General features: G+C 40.5%; 1 long non-coding RNA gene across 2 annotated transcripts in view; it reads left to right on the top strand.

The window, feature by feature from the left end:
• Window positions 1-6,160, top strand: part of LOC141779111 (uncharacterized) — a 181,954-nt gene extending 175,794 nt beyond the window's left edge. For both annotated transcript variants that reach the window (XR_012596200.1, XR_012596199.1), the window contains exons 6-7: window positions 4,254-5,981; window positions 6,118-6,160. This is a non-coding gene — a long non-coding RNA (uncharacterized LOC141779111). The remainder of the gene's footprint in view (window positions 1-4,253; window positions 5,982-6,117) is intronic.
• The last annotated feature ends 9,327 nt before the right edge of the window (window positions 6,161-15,487 follow it).

Genomic DNA, 15,487 nt, shown 5'->3' with positions numbered 1-15,487 from the left:
GGACAACGAGGATGAAGATTTAATGTGACACTTCTCTGTCAGCGTGCTGTGCCTGATATACAGTAAAGGTACATCAAAACAGAGTGAAAATTGGACGGGCCATCACAGCGCATTTGGATATAGGAACAGAATTAGGCTGAAGTGAATCCATGAATAAATATCTGAGTCCTCGGAGGATCATTAACACCTGTCTGCCTGCTAATAACCACTACTGTATGCTAATGTGTTGTACATGTATGACCTGCTGCTAGCTTTTAAATGCAGAATAATGAAACTCGGGTGTATTGTGAAGATGCACAGACCGGATCACAAGTCTGAAGAATATTTTTACTCACATTCAGTCATATCATGATGGCCAAAAAAAATGACATTAAACATTGATGAAGTGAATTTATGAATACGTATATCTGCCTCTGTGGAGGTTCACTCCTTCCTCTGTGCTCACTGTTACTGCTGTGGATCCTAACATAGTTTCTATTCTCATTTTGGAACAAACGAAACACTTGCTGATTCACTAAAATTGTGTTGTTTGGGAAAATGTGTGCAACCTTTGTCTTGCATACTTGCAAACACACTGCTTGTGGTGTGTCTTTAACCTAGAATACAGGGTCAGTTAGGGAAGAGAAAAGAGGAAAAGAAAAAATTAAACTTTTATAATCTCCACGGAGAAACTGGGACATTGCAGCATCGATATTAACAAAAACATATCACTTTATTTTTCTCAAAAGAAAGAATATGAAAATAAACACATATAGCTTGAGGGCGTATTTAAATTACAATTAAATCACAGTCGCAACTGACAATTTCAACAGGAGATGTGTTGCGTAAATGTGTGATTCAAAAGTATGAAAGACCAAATTAACGATGCAGCAGACAACCAACATGTGTCAGACTCTAATCATTCGTCTGGGAGCCATTGTTGTTAGGTGTGACAGACAAAGAGGTGTTTTTTTTTTCCTAAACTCCCTGTCTGATTATTAGTCGTAAATGTACGGTAATGAGTTAAACATTCTCAAACATGAAACACATCAAAACACAAAGCAGTTAAGGCATATTCTTCACACACTGCCCATGTCACACATTGTTAAAAGACATCATCATGTTTTCATTTCATTATTTTTGCAGGAAATCAGGGTCTCAATGTTATAAAATGAAACCGGCGTGAGGGATGTTCATTCTTCTAGAGATCTAACACTCAAAGAAAGTGGTTTGACCCATTCCAGGAGAAGCTATCAAGTTATCGGCTTTGTGTGTATGTGTGTGTGTGTGCGCGCTTGTACGTGTGTGCGCGCGTGTACGTGTGCTTGTTTGTTCTAATGAGCATCTGTCGGTACAGACCTGATAACCACGGTAACACCCGGGGTGATTTGCTGCCCGTGTTCACAGAAGCTCTGAGGCTCTATACAGCGAGGTCAACATCTGGGCTAAAAGAACAACTGTCACACCCTGCAACACTTTTATCACTGCTGTCATTAAAATGTAGTAACAGAGGTGCACTGGTTCTATCTGTAACACTGGTAGCACTGGAATGAAATCATATATGTAGTTTAGACGACAAACACTCTTAATTTTATGGACTTTAGGGAAATAAACATCATTAGAAAGGAAGAAGTCTGTGGTGTGCTCGGAGACTCTACAAAAACGGAGAAATTGTGCAGAAAGTAGTTACAGTACCAAACATTTTATGATATTGAACTGCAGTGGTGGAAAGTAACAAAGTAAATTTACTCCAGTAGGTACTTGTGCTTTACTTGATTATTTCAATTTTCTACTACTTTATACTTCTACGCTACTGCATTTCAGAGGAAAATATTGGACTTTTTTACTCCACTACATTTTAGGGCTGTCAATCGATTCAAATATTTAATTGCGATTAATCACATGATTGTCCATAATTAATCGCAAATTATCTGTTCAAAATGTACCTTAAAGGGAGATTTTTCAGGTAGTTAATACCCTTATCAACATGGGAGTAGGGAAATATGCTTGCTTTATGCAAATGTATGTATATATTTATTATTGGAAATCAATTAACAACACAAAACAATGACAAATATCCAGAAACCCTCATTTAGCATGAAAAAATATGCTCAAATCAACAGCTGTCAGTATGCTGACTTAACTATGACTTGCCCAGAGCGGCATGTGATTATCATAAAGTGGGCATGTCTGTAAAGGGGAGACTCGTGGGTACCCATAGAACCCATTTTCATTCACATATATTGAGGTCAGAGGTCAAGGGACCCCTCTAAAAATGGCCATGCCAATTTTTCCTCGCCTAAATTTTGCATAAGTTTGGAACGCTACCAATGTATTCATTAGGTTTTCTAGTTTCATATGATGCCAGTATCTTCACTCTAGCTTAAAAACTGAGCCCGCTACAGCCTAACAATCGCAAAAAATTGCATTAATGCGTTACAGAAATTAGTGGCGTTGAAACAAATTTGCGTTAATGTATTATTATCGCATTAACTTTGACAGCTCTACTACATTTGTTTGATAACTTAAGTTACTAATTAAAGCTGTTTCACACCAAATACGGATTTTTGTCCGAATAATTCGCACGGAAATTTAGAAAAACTGATTTTAAAACTTATGAATGCTTGCACATCCCTGCGGAACATTCGTGCGGGGAGAAATATACTCAGACATACCTCGACTTCAGCGGATTTCTGCCTTCAGAAATATATGTTTGACCAATGAAATCCTTTGTTCCTACTGATCACTGTCATTCTGCATAATGATGAGTCATGCGCTTCTGTTTGTTGCACCTACAATGTGTATTTTCGGAGCAATGGGCCTTGGAACAATGGATATTTGATTTCGGGGTAATGGACTGTCGGACAAATGGGCTTTTTTTGGTCCAATGGGACATTTTTCTGACTATTGGTGGTTTGGAATAACAATGGGCCGTCCCCTTCTCAACACCCAATAATGTACGACAAACACCGCGAGGACTAACGTACCTCAACAGCCAATAACAGCTAGCGTTAGCATCAAATTTGGGGTCTGATTAATCAATGTAGTATAGTTAACGTTAGCCAGTTAGAAATTCTCTGTCTGTGTTTTAGTTGTGTGAAGTGGACACAAATGAAACACGGCAACGCGGATAATTCAAACTGGAACCAGAGAGCGTAGTTTTTACTTTTCAGATTCAGATTAATAATACATATACATATAAAATATGATGTAATATTATAGATTAAGATAAGATAAGGAGGGGATTCTAAAGGTACTGTAGCATTGTACAAAGTAGTTAAAATTTGCTTCAGCATTATAGTGATGCTTACAGTGCTTCTCCCACCACTGTGTAACTGTGGCTACCAGATCTGTTTTGGGGATTTTGGGTCTCAATACAAATCTCAAGTCTTGTCAAAGCCAGCTCAAAGTCAAGTTCTTTAGGGCAAAGTCAAGTAATGCACAAGTCTCTATTGTCAAACTCAATTGGACAGCTATAGCTTCCACGAAAAACTATAAGCCAAGTCATCACCATCAAGTTTCATTCTTTTGGTCTGCTCAGGTTTGGTTGTCTGAGACTGTTGAGGGCTGAGATGTATCAGCATTTCTTTGAGCTCTGTTCACAGTGACAAATAGGTTTGCCGGTTGTCACAGTATCGCTATGACAAGACAACCTTGAGCTGCTGTCACCTGCTGCAGCTGAACAGGATTTTTGATATGGTGATTTTGATGTTTATTGCGTATTTGTTCCGTTTTGCTACGCTTAAAAACATAATATAAAAATGTAGTTAACGTCAGTGTCACCTTGTGTTTTTTGATGTGGTGAATCTTTGGGAACCACAGTTTTACATAGCTGAGACAAAAAAAAACTTTCAGTGTATAAACCTACTGCTTTAATATTCAAAATGTGTGCTCATGCAAAGCCTGTCTTTCACTGTCTTTACTTTACGTACTTGACTTGTTATTGCTTTCACTGAACTTGACCTCAAGTCCAGTCTTTAGGTAGTAAAGCCACACAGCAGTCAAATCCAAGTCAAGCCTCTCAAGTCCAATAGACAAATAATTCAATTCAATTTAACTTTATTTTAGACAAATAGATCCATATCAGAAAAAATAATAAAATAATGTAATGTGACAGCATGTACTGTAACTGTTCCACTTTTCAGTCCTACACTAAATTAACATTTGCTCAATTTTGTATGAATGTGACAATGTTTTAATGTGCTTAACACACTATAATCGCATGTTCGCATCATTGTTGTACAGTAAATATCGTTGATCTGTTTTCTCTGCAGATACATGTAAGGTGTGTGTGTGTGTGTGTGTGTGTGTGTGTCAGTGTGTGCATGGTTGGGGTCAGACATAAACTGTGTGTAAAAGTGGACATATCACCGTGACGTCACCCATTGGTTTGTGGACTACCGTTTTGAAGCCTTGAGTTCGGCATTTTGGCCGTTGCCATCTTGGTCTTTTGGAACCAGAAGTGAGGGTGGCAGGTACCGTTAGCATTACAAACGCTAAGTTAGCAGCTAACGCTAGCTAGCTTGGTTATCAAGGTGATTCCGTAATTCACGTTAACTGTGATGTTAATTCGGAGTGACTGGCTGGTGAAAAACGAGCTTGTACCTCCCGAAAATAATTAACAGCCAACCTCTTAGTGTGTCTTTTAGTAGCCTACAATCGAACGCTGAACAACGCCGTGATAGCGACGTAGTGGTAGCGACCTGCCACTCAAAGCGGCCACGCCCTTAATTATGCAGAACTTTAACCCTTAATATAATTTAAACGGGTGAGTGTAAACATGTTTTTTATTTCTGATGTAAAGCTAGGCACTTTAACATGGGCGTCTTGACTTGCTTTTGGAGCCAAGTGGCCATTCGAAGAACTGCAGTTTTTGGCACTTCCGCATTGCCGCTTAGGGTCAGGTAATGTACAGTGGTTTTGTATGTGTTCATGTGTGTAAATGTGGTAGTTTGTGTCTCTATTGGTCCATTAAAGTGAACCACACAGGATGTCTGTCAGTTTGAAACATAGCAGGGGACAGAGTGTGTTATCCCGAGGCCCCAAAGGTGTGTGTGTGTGTGTGTGTGTGTCTGTGTGTGTGTGTGGTGCACAGAGGCGTGACTGAGCCAGAGGCAAAGGAAGGTCACCTCACGTGCACGGCTCGGTGGAACAGCGCCTGGCGACTGTGCACGAGGAGCCAAGCACCAGCAGTCTCCCAAGGACAACAAAGTGCTTATGCAGGAGAAAAAAAAGAAGAAGGCTGTAGAGCTCTCTGATCACACACCTCAGTATTCAGTATATAGGCTCATGCATAGACATAAACAGAACAAAGCCTCTTGACTGAATGTCTCTCTCTCTCTCTCATAATATCTGTATCACTCTGTCTCTCCCACTCACACATTTACGGTAATGTATCTGTCTTCATCTCACTATTTAGACAAGTTATCTATCTGGGCCGTGTGTCCCTGCTGCAATGTCAACACATTTACTTTGTACATTTAATACAAATGATTCTGGGGAATCTGTTGCACGGGCCCTTTTTTCTCAGAAGACATTTTGACATTTCACAGTAAGAAAAGCACAGGTGTAAAAAATAAAATGAGTGATGGCTGATTTCCATTTATCTGCTTCAGTTTCAGGGTCCTTGTAGTCACACTGCCATGACTTATTGGGACACTTGAACAGAGCAGAGCCATCGTTAAAGTTATTACAACATCTGTGCTTCTCCTACTACAAGTCAAAATGTTGGCTGTGAAAAAGGTCAAATTCTCCACTCCGACTCTTTCCATCTTTCACTTTACTTTTTTTTATTTAGACTTCTTAGAAATTCAAACATAACAGAAATAGACACATTTCTTGTAACATTTTCAAGTTTTGAACCCCCATTAATGTCCAGCCTACATACACACACCTATAACTCTACAATCCACATGCCATATAACGGGAACGTCCCCCGTTCGATTCCAGCCGAGGGACCTTTGTTGCATGTCATACTCCTCTCTCTCTCTCTCTCTCCTCATGTTTCCTGTCTGTATCTCACCAGTCACTGTTAAATAAAGGCAAAATGTCAATAAATTAATACAGTAAAAATCCCCCCCAAAAAACACAAAGTATAAAAAAACTAAGCAACAAATAATTTCATTAGAAAAGAAACAGATGTGTACTTACAGTCTTACCAATAATAAAGTTCAGAGACCTATCTGTTGTTAGTGAACTCCAAGAATGGGCTTAAGGGGAATAGTCCAGGTGTTTTGAAGTGGGGTTGTATGAGATAGTTATCCATAGTCAGTGTATTACCTACAGTAGATGGCGGTCGGCACGCCCCCAGTTTGGAAAAGCAGACAGGAGTTACCGCACAGAAGCAAAGCAATGCACTGCTTCGGACGTGGCCGGCAGCAAAACGTATTTTAGCCCTCTAAAAGAAAGGCTCACCTAAAAAAACATTATCCGTTTAAGTGTACGCTATATTTAGAATATTTTCACCGCTTCACCTTGCCGTCAGACAGCTTTTTCCGATGGGGAACTGATGCTGGTGTATCCATCTATGCTCTCGCCAAAGCCACCAGACTCCATTGAAAAAAACAGTAATTTTACCGCGCAGAACTCGGGGGTTGCTGGTCTACCGCTTTAAACTTTCTGCAGGTTGCTACACTGCCCCAATTTTTACATAAAATGACCTCAGTGTTCTCACTGGTAACCACAGACTGTATATAAGAAGTGGACGTAGTCACCGTGACCAAACAGTGGACTGCTGTTTTGAAGCCTCGAGTTCGGCATTTTGGTCGTTCCCATGTTGTTTTTTTGCAACCAGAGGTGACACCAGAGGGTGGAGCTAAGTACAACCGAACGCTGAATAAGACATTTTTAGGAGATCAAAATGTTACAATTCACTCTGATGAACTGAAAACACACTGTGAAAGGGTTAAAGTTGTAACACAAAAACACGGACAACTTTCAGACCTTTCAATCACAAGGTGGCCACACCCTAAAGCATACCGTGCTTTATGGTCTATTTGACTCTAAATGGGACCATAATTTACTAAATGAACATCATGCTGTATTGAAGAAGACTTGAAAATAGAAATTGAGACCATAAACTTATGTTTACAATGTTTACTGAGGTGATAAATCAAGTGAGAAATAGGGTCATTTTCTCATAGATTTCTATACAATTTGACTTCTTTTTGCAACCAGAGGAGTCGCCCCCTGCTGGCTATTAGAAAGAATGCACGTTTAAGGCACTTCAACATTGGCTTCACTTTTCAGACCCGGAGGTTGCCCACTGGTACCAGGTCCTATGACTCTAAATATAACTTGTTCATAACTGGGCAGGATTTCCAGCCAGTGCTTACAGTAAATAACGAAGGTATATCGGATTTCCTCCATCTCAATAATTCTATATCTTGTTAGCGTTCCCACCTGGCACCATAGTTTGCGAAAAAGCAATGCATCAGCCAATTCTCAGTCATAATACCCATCAAATATAGGGCAAAGCTTTTAGTCAGGGACGCATTAAACATCTCCACGTCCATACTTTTTCATTTCAGTAAGTATACGTGTCATATAACAACTTTCTATTTCCGTGCAGAACCTTGTTTTGTACAGTAAGTGGAGCTGTCCATTGCCTGCAACCCTCCTCACTCTCCTCTCTGCCATCGGTGGTTCAGCTGTTGTTTCTCATTATAAAAACCACCTTATTGTGTTTCTTATTATCCCAAGCTGCTCCAAGCAACCAGTATACTGTGTGCATCAGTGTGTGTGTGTGTGTATGTGTGTGTACAGTAGCTGCCAAATGGAGTCTTTATTTGCCTCCAACCTTCTCTCTCTCTCTACTCAGGTGTTTGTCTCTTCTGTCCCCTCATTATAAAAAACACTTTACCCCCTTCTTCCCTCTCTCTTCTTCACGTCTCTTTCTTTTTCTCCCCCCTCCCTCTCCTTCCCCTCCACTCTCAGCCTCCTTTTCCTTACTACTCCTCCCTCCCCCCTTTCTCTTTACCTTTCTCTCACTCATTATCCAACAGCTTGAAGCAACCAGTCAGCCATATGTGAGTGAAAACTGCCACCTCACACTGTTAGCTTGTATTATATCGAGTCTGCTCTTTGCCTTAAACTTTGCCCTAAACCTTTGGCTATTTCTGTTCTTTTAAAACAGTAAAACCAATTAACCGAGCAGCTCGCAGCCAGCGTTCAACCATATGTGAATCTACCTCGTAATTCTAGCTGTATTCGTGTTTGCCTTGAAATCTTTTATATTGTTTTCTTCCTTCTTCTCAGTATAACTAATTAGTGTAGGAGCTCACCATCAGCCCTGTGTGGAGCTTGTTCGGTAGCCTTGTTTGTAAGGAAACTGTGTCGGCCACAAGCTATCTCTGTCCTGTCCCTCATTAAGGGGTTCCAAGTTGTGAATTTTTACATTTCATATTTCTACATTTTTACTTTTCTTGAAGCTATAATCAATATTTGTATAATAACAATGGATGAATTGATTACATGTAATGTGAAAAGGGTCAAAACAGAGAATTATCATGAGACTCTACAGTTCTCTTCAGCTCTACGGAGTGTTTTAGCGTCTTTCAGTTAATTGTTTTGGTTTTACTGCCCTAAACATGGTTCAGTCTGTCCGCACAAAATTTCGTAGTGGCCAAGCGGTGGTACTACAACTTCCGTGTCCTTCATGTGATGCCATTGGGCCCAAAAATACTTTTTCCCATAGACTCACATTGGGAAAGAGGCATCTGTAAATAAGCAGATAATTTTTTTTAAGTAAATAATTTTCCCGTACGAACACTTGAATAACCCTTATTTAAATCATTAGGTTCTAAAAGTTGTAAAATGCACTAATAGCTGAATCCAGGGTTATTTCCCTTCCTCTGTTCATGTGAATTTCGATTAATAATTACACTAAAAAAAAGTAATGTTTTAAGAAAAAAAAGTCTAATTCTCTGATTCCAGCTTCTTAAATGTGAATATTTTCTGGTTTCTTTACTCCTCTATGACAGTAAACTGAATATTTATACGTTTTGAACAAAACAAGACATTTGAGGACGTCATCTTGAGCTTTGAGAAACACTGATCAACATTTTTCACCATTTTCTGTCATTTTATAGACCAAACAACTAATTGATTAATCAAAAAAATAATCAACAGATTAATCGACAATGAAAATAATCAATATTTGCAGGCTTATTCAGATGTTACACTCTTTTGTTTCCTTATGCTTCTTTATCTGACCTGGGGTAGTAATGTATTACACTGTGAGCAGATATTTTATTTATTTATTTATTTTTTAATGTGACCACTCTCATCAGTTCATTAGGAAGTGTCGAAGATAACAGACCTCTATCATTGATTCTTCTTTAATTCAGATTTAACAGTGTGTCCTCTGACAGTCACTCAAGTGAAACTGTCATTCAGTTCACTTCTAACAAAATGATGCTATTTCTTAAACAAGCAAGTCAGCAGTCTTTGTAAAAGTCCTCTCCACGACGATGACAACGCTATAATTCACTTCCTGTGTCCCAGAGGGTCAAGCGTGACTCGATCCAATCAGAGACCATGCCAATTAGACGCCTCAACCGGCACTTAATTACCACTCTGAAGAGGCTGATGGGCCATTAATTAGCAGGACATTAACGGGACTGAGTGTTCATTAACAGCAGAGCATATTAGAGGAGATAAGACCCGATTGTAACGGACTCTGGTGGAGGAGAAAAAGGCTGAAGCTGTCTCCAATAGAATTAGATGACCTGCTACGGCAGTCAAGTCTGGGATAATAATGTTAACAATGGCCATTAAAGGGGAATACCACTAATTTTAATGTGGGAGTATGTCACTCATGTGGCTGAGGTCTGTATTAGAGCATGTTACTCCCTCATTAGCCTCGGAAAGTGGTATTGTAAACACAACAGATTATACTATTCGTTGTTACTATGCTGGGGCTGGGAGAAGGCGACAAATGTCTAAAAACCTTCTTTTCTTTAAACAAGTAAACAAAATCTGCCAATGCAACAAGAATATTTCAACCAGTTTCTACTTGAATCTCAGTATTTTTCCTAAAATGAATGTCTATATCTTGAAACAAGAAAGAATTAGGCAGATCACTGCACTAGAATAAAAAGTGAAATGTAATTTCTAGAAAATACTTAAAACATGTTGAAATGTATTGCAACTTAAACTTGAAATATTGCCACCACACTGGCTTTTTCTGACTTGTTTAAGAAAATAAGACTTTAAGGACTCAATTTTGAACAAAAAGGCCCTGATAAAACAGACAGGTTTTACAGTGAAGATAAAATCTGGCAAAATTTGTTCAGCCAGCTCCCATCATGAAACTCAACTTTTAAATCAACAAACATCTACTGCTCCTATACCAGCTGCTATACTGCAATTCCTTCTGTGTCAACTCAAAATGATGTTGGCTGGACTGATCGATTAGGGCTAAAGTGTAAAGCGTGAGTTATGCTAGCCACCTCTGCGAGGGTCGAGTGTATCCGCACGGCATAAGTGACGTCACACCATCAGACATGGCCCTTCGCGGGGTTTTCGCCTGTCCATTGGGCGGTGAAAATGGAGAACTTTGAGGAGCTTTGAGAATGTCGGTTTACTTCGAGGTGAACCCCGCAAGGAGTATAAAGATCCAAATGTTTCCTCAACACGATTCCATGTCAGCTCATGTCCTTGCGGAAAGTATAACCGAAGCTTAAAATACAACGAAATCATCCCCTAACCTCCGAAGAAGAGCAGCGCACAGCCGCTTTTCATGCCTAGGGGCCTTATTTTAACGATTATATTTTAGCAAATAATTATTAAATCATGTTTATAATAAAGTATTTTTTGATCAATTTTGAGGCAAATATTGGGATAATTCCAAATAAATTTCAAATAGGTTACTTGCTAATTATCACCTAATTACCATGAAATTTGCGGACCATGACCATAACCATGAACATGATGTCAGACTAATACGTATTACTTGTTACTTTTGACTTTGTGGATCTTTATGTTACAAATGAAAAAAAAGATAAATTGAAAAAAGAAGGGAAAAGAACATTGTCATTTATAAAATGTTGTACTTCAAGTTATGCTCATCCACATAGTATATACAGTCAAAAGGGGTAAAGGTTGGGAAACATCATACTCTACCCACCAGGGGGCCACCACGGAGCGTGCCGACGCAGTGAGATTGAAGGTTTGGGTTTGGCCGTCCTGATCTATCTTGGCCTGGTCTGTGTCAGTCCGCTGTAGAGGTTCCCTGGGGAAGGAATGTTCTAACATCTCTGACTCTTCATTTCACGCTTCATTTACCATCACACTCTCCCAAAACACTAACTGTGCATCTGAGTGAGTGAGTGTGTGTGTGTGTGTGTGTGTGTGTGTGTGTGTGTGTGTGTGTGTGTGTGTGTGTGTGTGTGTGTGTGTGTGTGTGTGTGCGTGCGTGTGCGTGTGCGTGTGCGTGTGCGTGTGTGTGTGCTCGGGGTCGTTCCTTCTCTCCATATACGTGCTCTTTGTCTCACTCTTTCTCTTACACAAGCAAACACATAGTACAGTACATACACAAACACAAAGTATGCACACAGACACACACATGCTAAACAGGTTAATGATAGTGAATGGGGGAGCAGCTTATATCTGCTGGGGTCAATAGGTACTGTATTGTTCTACAAGGGCAAGCGGAGCATAATAAGGCAGAATGGACCAGAGCTCTTATGCGCAGTGATATGGATGGATGAGAAGTCTTAACACACACACACACTCACTAAGCCTGTAACTGCTGTTTTATTTCTAAAGTCAATGCAATTACCTCTTTCCTCTCTCTGCGGTGTATCCAATGTATGAATATGGCTTGGAGACATGCAGTAAATGTGTGTGATTGTGTGAGAAGGGGGAGTAGTTATTGGAGACACTGTAGCTCATAAAGCCTTTGCAGTATCGATATAAACTTTCTCTACAGCTACAGGCTAGAGAATTTTACAGCTGGGCGGTGCTTTTTATTTTCATTTTTCAAAAATGCTTGTTTTGTGCGTGATACTCCCGTTTATGTACTAATGTATGGATTTATGTACTAATATAATGGTCTAAAAAATCAGCATTATACACTCCCAGGGGAAACAGAACATTTACAAGTTCATTCAAAGTCGTCCAAGATTATTTTTTCCAGTCGGCGGTTGAAATTCACACAACAGCCATCAGACAGTTAATTGGATTTTGGAGCTGAGCTGGTGATAAAATATCAGGTCTGAGACACAGGTTTAAAGATACACACAAACACACACACACCCTTAAGCACAGTGAGGCATTGAGTTGCAACACCAGCATCCATGTGAATGGATGGGCGCAATCATTACACTCACACAAACACACCATGGTAGGTGGGTATGAATAGATGGTCTGTCTTGTGTTGGTGAGATTGGTTCCATCTGTCGTGGAGAGGGTGGAAGGGTCACATCCCTCCTATTACATCTCTCTCTGTCCAATGACACTTTATTCACCTGAATGTAGGGCTGCGATGGATGGAGCTAATCTGAGCAACAGAGAGAGATGGAAAGCAAGAGAGAGATAGATAGATAGATAGATAGATAGATAGATAGATAGATAGATAGATAGATTTAGATATTTTCGCAACGACATGGCCATCCGGCATGAAGCTAAGTGATGAGTGAGAGTGATCGTTGGCGTGGTCGGCAAAGGCCGCTTTGTTTCATGTATGTTCTTGTATGTTCTTGTATGTCCGCAGTCCTCGGTCTTTTGGTTTTTCCTTTTTGAATGACGAATACAGACTACCGCCGCCTGCTCGTGTGGAGAGTTATTTCATCTAACCCAGGCGCAGAACGTATGTGCTAACTGACCGTCGGCTGTAGTCTTTGCAGTGTGTTCGTGTGCAACTAGTAGGCCAAAACAAAGGCGACGTGAGGTAACGCAACAGGAGGCCTTCGTCGCCGCTAGTTCTCTGATGTCGGGTTGGTGTGTCCCCAGCTTTAGGCCCTGATCAGACAGAGCGCGTTTTGCAATTGGAAATTCAATTCAAACAGGATCAAAAAAATATTTGTCTCTTGCCGTTGCCTACTGTTCATATTTTTTCCAAAATAACGTCCCATGGGGTCCACCGGAAAGGGAGGGACTTCGCCTCTTTATGAGAAAAAAAAAACGCCAATGACGTTGGTGCTTTTACGCTCGGAGATTAATTTTTTTCAACTTGAAGCGTTCAGGGCACTCCTGTAAAAACGTGAGTGAGGCGCACAGAGCGGATAAACGTGAGGCGTTCAGCAACGCAAAAGCAAAATGCTTCAATCTCATTGAAATCTATTACAAAAAGCCGCCCCAGGCTGCTAAAACACTCTCTGCTTGATCGAAGCCTGATAGGGAGAGAATCTCAGGCCAGACTACATTCATAAAGCTGTCAGTTTAATGTTGCCTTGCTACAGTAGGTGGCAAGATTACTTTTCTGAAAGATGCAGCTGATAAATTTGTAATCGTTTAATCCAATCAATAAAACTGCTTGTAACAGCATTTTAACTGGCCATTTGCTGTAGTTGCTGCACATGTCTAAAGTGAATGTAATCTCCTGTTGCTAGACATGAGGCTACATGTTGTTTCAGAAATGCAATATGAATGTGCCAGAAACCCCACGTCCTAGACCTCAAACAGGCTTAGATGAAAGTCAACAGATGATGTAATAGCCATTGTGTTATTTTCTACAGGCAACAGTCACAGCATGCAACATTAACACATACAATAAGGCCTGAACCAGTGCCTCCACTTCTGCTCTCTGCAGAAACAGTGTGCTAGGCAAAGGAATGAGGGCAGGGGATGACACAAACATACAAGGAGAGAGACAGACAGACAGACAGACAGAGTGAGATGGACTGACAGAAGCCTTATCAATCAAAGACCAAAGCAGAGTGCTAATCCTCCAGCCAATAGAGATAGAAGAAGAGCCAGGTGAGGAGAGAGAAGACACAATAGGTGAGGAGGGGAGATAGGAGAGGACAGGACGGGAAAACAGAGAGAAGGAGAAAGACGATGAGGAGACTGTGAATGTGGCCCATTGAAGGACAATCATTGTCTATCAACATGAAGAATTACCTTTCTCTCCGTCCCTTATGCCCACACGTGAGCGCACATACACACACGGGGGAACAAGTTGACCTGAGAGGGAACACTGATTGAATCTTCAGTGGGATTAACAGGGATTTAGCCCAGTGTAATGATATCTGAATGAGTTGATTAGCTATCTGATGACACTTTGCTGTTTGACCTCTGCAGCCCAATAACAACTGGTAACTCATTCACTTACGCTGCATTCAAACAGGGAGAGAGAGAAAAAGCTCATACTCCTTGAGGCGGCTAAATGAACCATGAAACGGTGTCACTGTGTGGGCAGCCATGGCATGATCAGTTATGGTTAGAGATCGGTTTTCATGTGGTTTGTCCCTGTTGAGGCAGGGACAAACCACATGAAGACGCAGGCAGTGACAAAGTACGACCGTGAAGGTGGTGAAGGGCAGAAGCTTCCCAAGAAGGCGAAAGAACAAAAATGAATGTGGCTATAAGCTGTAATTTAAGATGACCACACACCATGGATGTATTAGAAGAACTGGATACAGCGTTGGAGGCGGGGCCCCGGTCATTCCTATGAGAGTGGCTCATTGGCGCATGAAGCGTAAATGGCTAGACTTCCGTTTGGAAAGTACCCGGATCTTGGCGGAGTAGTGTCTGAGATGATTGGCAGAGTAGCGTCCGCTCGGTCATGACTTGGTCACGGGGTCCCAACGTCACGCCGTCGTCACTACTTGCGCTCCAGCCTCGTTCTGGGTCTGTAAAGGGGAGACTCGTGGGTACCCATAGAATCCATTTTCATTCACATATCTTGAGGTCAGAGGTCAAAGGACCCCTTTGAAAATGGCCATGACAGTTTTTCCTCGCCAAAATTTAGCGCAGGTTTTGAGCGTTATTTGACCTTCTTCCTGACTTCCAGACTAAAATTGAGCCCGCAACAAGCTAAAAATTGCAAGTTGCAAAGAAATTAGTGGCGTTATAACAAATTTGCGTTAACGTGTTATTATCGCATTAACTTTGACAGCCCTAGTAATGATACACAAAAACATCATGAAATGCATAAAAGATGTGATATAAATGAGTAAATATATATGCTAAATCCTACCACACAAAATACAATGTATGTAAAACGACAGCATATTATAAAACCTGGAGTAAATCAATCTGTCACCATGCAACCCAATCATACAATAATACTAATTAAAATCAATACAATACAATAATAAAGTAGATATAGTCTGAAAAAGGTCAACCAAAGTGAATAATAAAGTATAAGCAGTCCTTGGTACAAGAGATCTATAAACAGACTACAGAAATTAAAATATTGTTTTTACAGGTATATTCACTTCCTGGTGTGTGTTTAATACCAGCTGTGATTCAAAAACATGGAGTGGCGGTGCGGGGAGAGTCCTTCTGTCATCTTTAGGCAGATCTGTTGTTCAGAACTTGATTTAGAGTTAAGTTGCACTCC

This window comes from Sebastes fasciatus, chromosome 12 (assembly GCF_043250625.1).
Source record: "Sebastes fasciatus isolate fSebFas1 chromosome 12, fSebFas1.pri, whole genome shotgun sequence".
NCBI classification, from domain to species: domain Eukaryota; kingdom Metazoa; phylum Chordata; class Actinopteri; order Perciformes; family Sebastidae; genus Sebastes; species Sebastes fasciatus.
The sequence above is the reverse complement of the archived record's forward strand: the minus strand, read 5'-3'. Positions and strand labels throughout refer to the sequence as shown.